Below are 7,509 nucleotides of genomic sequence, written 5' to 3'. Positions count from 1 at the left end.
AGTGCATTTCACAGTAGCCTGTGGAGAATAACAACACTGCACCACGGCTCTTTCTCAAACAAACGCCTTTTTATTCAGGCAGCCTAATTCTGCACTCTTTGCTGCACCTCATTTATTCCAATTTACTGCAATGGATCATACTTGCTCTCTGTGAAGAAAACTACAAAGCAAATGAATGGTTTTGACGGGTCATTAAAAATCAAAAGAAGCAAAATGTGGTAACTAATAAAGCAATTTACCTCACATGTATTGTAATGTGAAGGATATTATTCCCATAGTACAAAACCCAAAGAAAACATAGCAAGAAGGAGCACAGTAAGAAATGTAAGGAAAGGTAAGCGTCATTTTCATACTTTTGCTTTCTTGCTGATCTCAACTACATGACCTCAGGAAAAGACTTCAAGGAGCTTGTGTTTGCTAAAATTTCTGTTAACAAAATTGTTATTAGCTAAGCAAATTGTTGATTGTGCAAGGAAATGCCCATTGTTGAAAATAAACATATTTGGAAACCTAAGGTGCACACACAGAGATATACCACATACACGCACATGTATAAATACGTATGCATACATCAGAAGATTTCAAGGTCATTTTCCTAAAGCTTATATAGAGCCTTTCACTTAAGGGTGTACATATTTGATGTCTTATCTTTGAGGATTAATGATAAAAATAGAAAATAATACACAAGTGGTTATGCACAGTGTAATAATAAGTATAGCACAGACCTTTTTGTTCTTTAGCCATGGACCAAACCAGGAAAGGGGAAAAGAACATTTAGACTTGAAATGTGTTTTTTTTTTGTTTTATTTTATTTTTGGTGCCATTATTTTCAGAACTAGAAACTTTATTTCTGCAGTTTTTTGACGACAAAGTGCTAAGAAAAGTAGCAAATGCTAGTTCCTACCACTATAGGAACTGTATAAATAAAGAACAGTGAACAATTGTTTCCAGTCTAAAGCATTACCCTATCTCTTCATAACAAACAACTAACCCTGTGTTTCTTTTCAGTGTTAGACAAAGAGAAGGGAAACAAAGAGCTATTTATAACCTAAGAGTGCTTATATAATTTCTGTTGAAAGGTCAAAAAATGTCTCCTGCATTTACTTTTAGATCAGTCCTTATCATCTGGCTATATACTTCAACACTTGTATTTCACTACATAAAATAAGCACCTACAGTAAATATCCTCCTTGGTTAACAGTGCTCTGGACTTCAGTAACATTTTCCATCTGAAGTTCTCAGAGTACTCTGCAAACATTCACCCAGCCTTATCAAATTACTGGGTGGCAAGTTAATATTAGCCTATTTTACAAAACAAGAAAACAGGCAGCAGAAATGTAGTGACTTGTCCAAAGTTACAGAGAAAAGTGAGGAGCAAAGCTGGGATTAGAATATATGCTTACTCTGTAATACAGGAGGGTACTACATTTCCCCTAGAGAAGTCTTAGGGAATACCACTGAGGATTCATTTACATTTTATTCTAATAAACTAGGGTCCAGAAATGAATGTCCATCAGTCAATTATGCTAAACAAGTGTTTGGAACAGCATCAAATTTAGGATATTTTCAGGTTTAAAAGAAGCTGAAAAGAAAAATAAAGGAGGCAGTTAAAATTAAAGTACAGTAAGAACCAAAAAAGAACTCAAATATCCGAATTACATTATCGGTACTGAAAGTGTGTTTATAATTTTGGAAACTTCGTATTTTGATTATCACGTTATGATTAAAGTGATCAGTATGTCTGTTAGGATGAAAAATACGCAGATGATACAAGCAGAAAAAAAATACTAAGAAGGCATATATCAGAATACTGAGGCTATAATTTCTAATTTTTATTTCAGTTGAGAGGAAATTTTAGCAACACAAAGTATTGCTTCCTAAAGTGTAGAATTTTTATTCTTGAAATAGAAAGGTATCTGATATTCTCCTATTTTTCACAAAGAAGCACAATTAAATTGATATATATATATAAATACAGGAGCAAATCTATTTGACCTTTTTCTGTCTACATAAGGCCATCCATTTTTAGCATAGTCCATCGTTAGTTTCAGCAGAGAAATAGTTCTGAGATCAGCTCTCAGGACTCTATTCTTAGTTCTCTCAAAGTAATACCAAGTCGGGTAAGCAGGGCCTATTTAAAAGTTAAACAATTGTGCTTTCCTACAGGAAAAGCCATGAAACAGGGAAGACCGTAATAAATCCTATGCAAATCCCTCCCTGAATTTACCAAAGGATATTTTCCATGAAGCTTGGTGTCCACTGCAAAATTGCAGATTGGGAGCTTTACTGTAATGCCAAATTCCAAACTGTAGCCAGAGCAGAGAGGCCATAATTCCCAGTTCATAGTGAGCCCGTGGAACCCCCTGTATTTACATCTAGTGATGAAAGCAGGCTGCAGTCTATAAAAAAATTGATGGTGATTTACAAAAATAAATACATAAATGAATAAAAGTAAGTGGGGAGGTTACATAGGCCAAAAACCTGTGAAATCGCTATTCTTCTTTTGAATAGTATTAACTTTACCCATCAGCATCTACTCATCTTTTTCAAATGATCTGAGTCATTTTCCTTGATTTAAAACATATGTATACTTTTATTTTCACTGTACAATCTTACCAAGTCATACTATCTCCTCTTGAATATGAAGCACAGAGGATGAAACTCTGCATTAAATTCTCTTCTTTATCTAGCCTAGCTTGCTTGATGTAGACATTACATTAGATGGGAGAGAAGGAGCACTCTTTCCTCTCATTTCCTTCTTCACAGAAATTGCCACTTTTAGGAAAGAAAACAAAATACAGACACAGCATCTGTGGTTTTTTTGTTGTTTGTTTGTTTGTTTGTTTTTGCAGTTAAATGTCATATTTAAAACCAAAAGGCAGAATACACTTATAGTGTTATCTAATACTCCAAAAGGTGGCTGAATAGATGAAATAAATTATTAGGTGTTTTTTTGTTTGTTTTCTGTCTGTAACAGTTTCCAGACAGTTTGATGCTCTTTAATGACCTAGATTATCTCACAGTATCTTATTCCTGCCTTTTTTTCTTCCTACTTGATTATGTTTCATAAAATTGTATTCCTGATATCAATTAGGAGCTTTGAACAGGGACAGTAACAGAACTGCATATTAAGCTACAGCTTTACAGGTATATTTAATATTGATCTTCACTGACACTGCTCAGTTCAAACTATTCCCTCATTTCCATAAGGTAGAAGCTTGCAGTATGGCCTCTTTATCATTTGGTACCTTGTTTAGCAAGGAAGTTTACTAGTGAATTTTACTGGCTTTTCTGTTACCTATGAAAAATGTACCTATGAAAAAATTTTTTGGAAAAAAAAAAAAGCTATGTAAATTCTAATAAGTGGGTATCACCTAGGGGCAAAACAAACAAACAAACAAAAACCCTTAGTTACAGAAGTCAAGAATTTACCAAACAAGAAAAGCCTCATTGAGTAAAACTATCTGAAAACTTAAGTTGCTTGCAGAAATGTATTGTTATTTCTGCCTCTGGAAAGAAAATAACAATCCTGTATTACCCTCCTCTTCTCCAGAGTTTTTTTATTTGTTATTTTTGCTCTATTCTACAGGCTCTAACTAACTTATATTCTGAGAACAAAACACAATGGATATTTTGAAAGTAGACAGGCTGCAAGTGGTATTGGGTCTCTTTTCATAATGAATTTAAAACAGCCCTTTCATTTTATGTAAATCGTGGCATAAATTAATCAAATTATATTTTTATTAAATTAGCAGCTTTATTCAAAACCCAGCTTTGTTATATTTAATGCATAAGTAGAAAAGGCCACTGCACTGGGAGATCCCAGTTAAGCTACACTTACATTCACCAATGCAAAGTACTTTCCCTCAAGTGCCTAAAGTACCCAGTGTGGCAGGCAGACTTAGAGCACAACTGGGAAGCCTCATCAGACAGAAGTTACCAACAGCCTTTTCTCTTCAAAACTCATGCAAATGGTAGATCTGCCTAGAGTCTTACATGCAAAACTCAGCAGTTACTACACCTGCTCAAGGAAAAGGAGATTCCTTCCTGTTCATAGAGTCTCAAATTCATATCTCGCCCTTGCTAGGACAGGGTTTTATTCTCCAGGAAAAGTCCGGGAAGACAAAAGTTGAGAACTTCTCTATTACTCCTGTTGAACCTATGCCTCTACCAGGAAAAAAAAAATCATGGAGCTAAAGCAAAAAATGAACAGGGAAGACAGAAGTGTCCCATGAATGGGAAAGTGCCTATGGGAAAATAAAAATGACTGATTTTATCTAACCGACAAAAAACATTTATCTGGGATGGATACTGCTCACAAGTTTGCTATGCACTGTAGTACCAGTTTACCTAATGGAAAAGAAACTATCTTAACATATATTCCACCAGCACTCCTTGAAACTTGAAAGTAGTAGAAAAGTAGAAAGTACTTGAAAAGAAACTTGAAGGTACTTGAAAAGGTACAGGCAAAAGTCACTTCAACCTTCTGTAACCTTCGCTGCAGAGAATCCCACGTGAAGCAATGCAAAGCGAGGTGCTTCTGCAAACTCTCATTCAAATGACTCAGGGACAGCCAGCAGACTGCTTTTGAATCCTGGGGGACTCACAATATACATATTAGCACAGGGAGTTCACCTGCAACACTGTTGCCCCTGTTGTCATGAATTGTCAGCAACACATTCTCCCCTGCACACAGCAGGGACCACAGACGAATTCACAACCTCAGGGGAAGCGAGAGGCTGCCGATTCCTAACAACTAGCTCTGCTCTGTGCGCATGACACTGAAGTCTGCGTGCTGCAAGCTGATTCCCTGAGCCCGCTAATCTGCTTGTACTCACCCTAACACCTCCTAGCAGTATCCACAGCCAGGCAGCACCCCCCAGCAGGGCTGGAAGTGCAGCCCTCACACCTGGAGGTGTGAGCAGAGGCTCAGGCCTTGCACCAAAGGCTGCTCTGGGTCTTCCCACCATGCCTGCGCTCCAGACCAAGCCGCACGTGCCACCAGCCTGGCTGGCCCGAGGCTTATCCTTACAGACATGCCCTAATCCTCCTAAAGAAGGATTTGGATGGTGTTTGCACAGAGATCAGAAGCACTTCGCTCCTTAGAGCCACTACGCAGCTGCATCCTCGCTGAGGATGCCTTTGTTTCTCTGTCTTATGCCCTCACTGCTGGGCCGTGACGGTCACAACGGCCCATCGCACTGTGCCTCTCGCCACGATCGAACGGCAGTCTCAGCTCTCAGCTCCCGCCCGAGGGTCCCCGAGCGGCTCCCCCACCCCGCGGCCCAACACCCTCCTAACGGCCGCGATGGGGGCGGGGGGGAGAATGCCGCGGTCACGTGCGCCAGCCCCACCAATGGGCGGCGGCGCTGCGCCACGGGCACCGCCCCTCCAACGGCCGCGCGCGCGGGGGCCGCCGGGAGCGGCGCGCGGCTACTTAAGGCGCGGCGCGGGGGCGCGCGCCCTCTTTGCGGCGGCGCTGCGGTAAGGGGCGGCGCGGGGCGGGCGGGGGCGCGCGGGCTCCGCGCCGGCCTTCCCCTCGCACCTTGCCCTCTCGGAGGCTGGCTGTGCCCCGAGCAGTCAACACAGGGGGATAGAGAGCCCTTGCCTCGCAAAAACCCAGCGCGGAGCCCCTTCTCCGCCCTGCAGCCTGTCGCGAGGCACACGCGGCCCGCAGCGGTGGGTCAGCAGGAGCGGCGGTGCCCCGAGGGAGAGTCCCCTCTATGGGCACTGTACGGAGTAACGAGCCGCTGCTCTGCTCAGGGCCTCGGCTCTCATCGCTGTGTTATAGATACATTGATGCATTTGGAAACTTTTTTTTTTTTTTCCTGTGGGCCTCATCAATAAAGATACAGTATCTCGTTTAAAAGTTCTAATAACCCGGGATATTTGGAGTATTGAACGCTGTCGGTGCTCGAGTCCAAATAGACTCAACTCTGGGGAATGTAAGCAGGCTTTCAGACCTCTGTTACAGTGTGCCTCAATAGTGGCCTTTGATGTTTCCTCTTGGTTGAGGTGGTTGGGTAATTTGTTACTGTGCATGGGTAAGTAGGCAGAAGGTAGCAGTTACATTGTAAAATCACTGTCAAGTCCACAAATCCACAGATTCCAGCACAGTAACAGACTAAAATGACTTGAGTTTTATTAATCAACTTCAAGGTTTTTGGTTGGCAGCACATTTAAAAACGTTTTCTATATGGTTTAAAATTGCTGATTAGAAAAGCATCTTTTCAATCTCTAGATGTTAGTTATGATAATGCGTTTTACGCAAGTGGTTTCTGAAGCTTTGTACAATCTGGTTAGCAAAACCTGGATTCAATATGTGTTATAATGCTCTTGTCTTTTTTATGCTGTTTAGGTGTCACAGTGACTTAATATTTAAAATGTTGAACAGATGAACAATCACACCTAAGCTGTAGCAGTGCTCAACTTCCTCAGAATGAAAATGCCTTCTGCCAGAAGGTAAGTGGGCTCCAATGGAATGACAGTTCTGGACTACTTTGAATCTTGCTTTTGATAATGACAACTTACAAAATTTTTGGTGAATCGTAATACTATTTTCAAATAAATGCTGTAATACAGTTCATTTTAGTTAAAGACAAAAAATGGTGTCAGTCTGCTCCCCTTTTTTGCTTTGCCCTCTTAAGTCTGATGGTGTCTTAAGTGGCCAGTACAGAGGGGTAGAAAAATTCTCTCTTAAACCCAGAGGTGAGATTGCAACTCTACTTTGGATCCTGTTGGGAGAAACACATTCATAAAACTACTGAACTTAGGAAGTTTTTGAGTCAACTTTACTGCCTTCAGAGCAGCCTTCATGTAAATTTTGAATTGCCATCAGGTTAGCACTTAATCTAACTCTTTTTTTATGCTAATCTTATTTTTTCCAGAGCTGAAGCATGTTGGTGCTTGTCAACTGCCTAAAGTACACTTCATGAGTCTTCTAAAGTGTGTGTGATCTGGGATAAACAACTTGAGGAAAGAGTTGCTTGTAAATTGATCAGTCTCCAGGTATGCACTGTGAAGAGAATACTAGTCTTCAGTATATGCCTGCTGTAGCTAAAGAAGTTTAAGTTAGGCTTTACTTGCTATAGTGCTATATGTGTATATATTGGCAAATCTAAATGGGAAGAAGTCTGAGGAATGCTTAATTTTAAGGATGAGGCAGAACGGTCAGTGTATCAGTTGATTCAAATCTGGCTAGTTCTTGAACAGGATCCTTACTAAAGGTAGGGAAAGGAAAATTCTATCCTGTACTAATTAACTAATTTGTACTGTGGAATAGATCTGATGACTATCATGTCTGTATATTCAAGATAACTTTCATGTTGATATAGTTTGGTCTTTGGCCAGAAACCTTTTCTGTGTGAGATGTTGATTTCAAAATATATATGTATTTTTTACTTATAGGAAAGGAAACCAGCATGTGCAAGGAACTGGGACTTGATGTAAAACATCATGATGTGGTGAGTGGTTGATAACTGATACCATCTTGGGTAACTTCCCCTGTAC

The 7,509-nt window shown here is 40.3% G+C and overlaps 1 non-coding gene across 1 annotated transcript; it reads left to right on the top strand.

Moving 5' to 3' along the window:
• Positions 1-6,634: 6,634 nt before the first annotated feature.
• On the top strand, positions 6,635-6,752 carry LOC148594701 (small nucleolar RNA SNORA26). Its single transcript, XR_015913379.1, has one exon. It is a non-coding gene; the product is annotated as a small nucleolar RNA SNORA26 (small nucleolar RNA).
• Positions 6,753-7,509: the final 757 nt, after the last annotated feature.

The sequence above is a fragment of the Tinamus guttatus genome, unplaced genomic scaffold, assembly GCF_059628265.1.
Source record: "Tinamus guttatus ecotype Peru unplaced genomic scaffold, ASM5962826v1 Tinamus_guttatus_pri_ptg000213l, whole genome shotgun sequence".
NCBI lineage: Eukaryota > Metazoa > Chordata > Aves > Tinamiformes > Tinamidae > Tinamus > Tinamus guttatus.
Note: the sequence above shows the minus strand (reverse complement) of the source record. Positions and strands in the feature narration are given on the sequence as shown.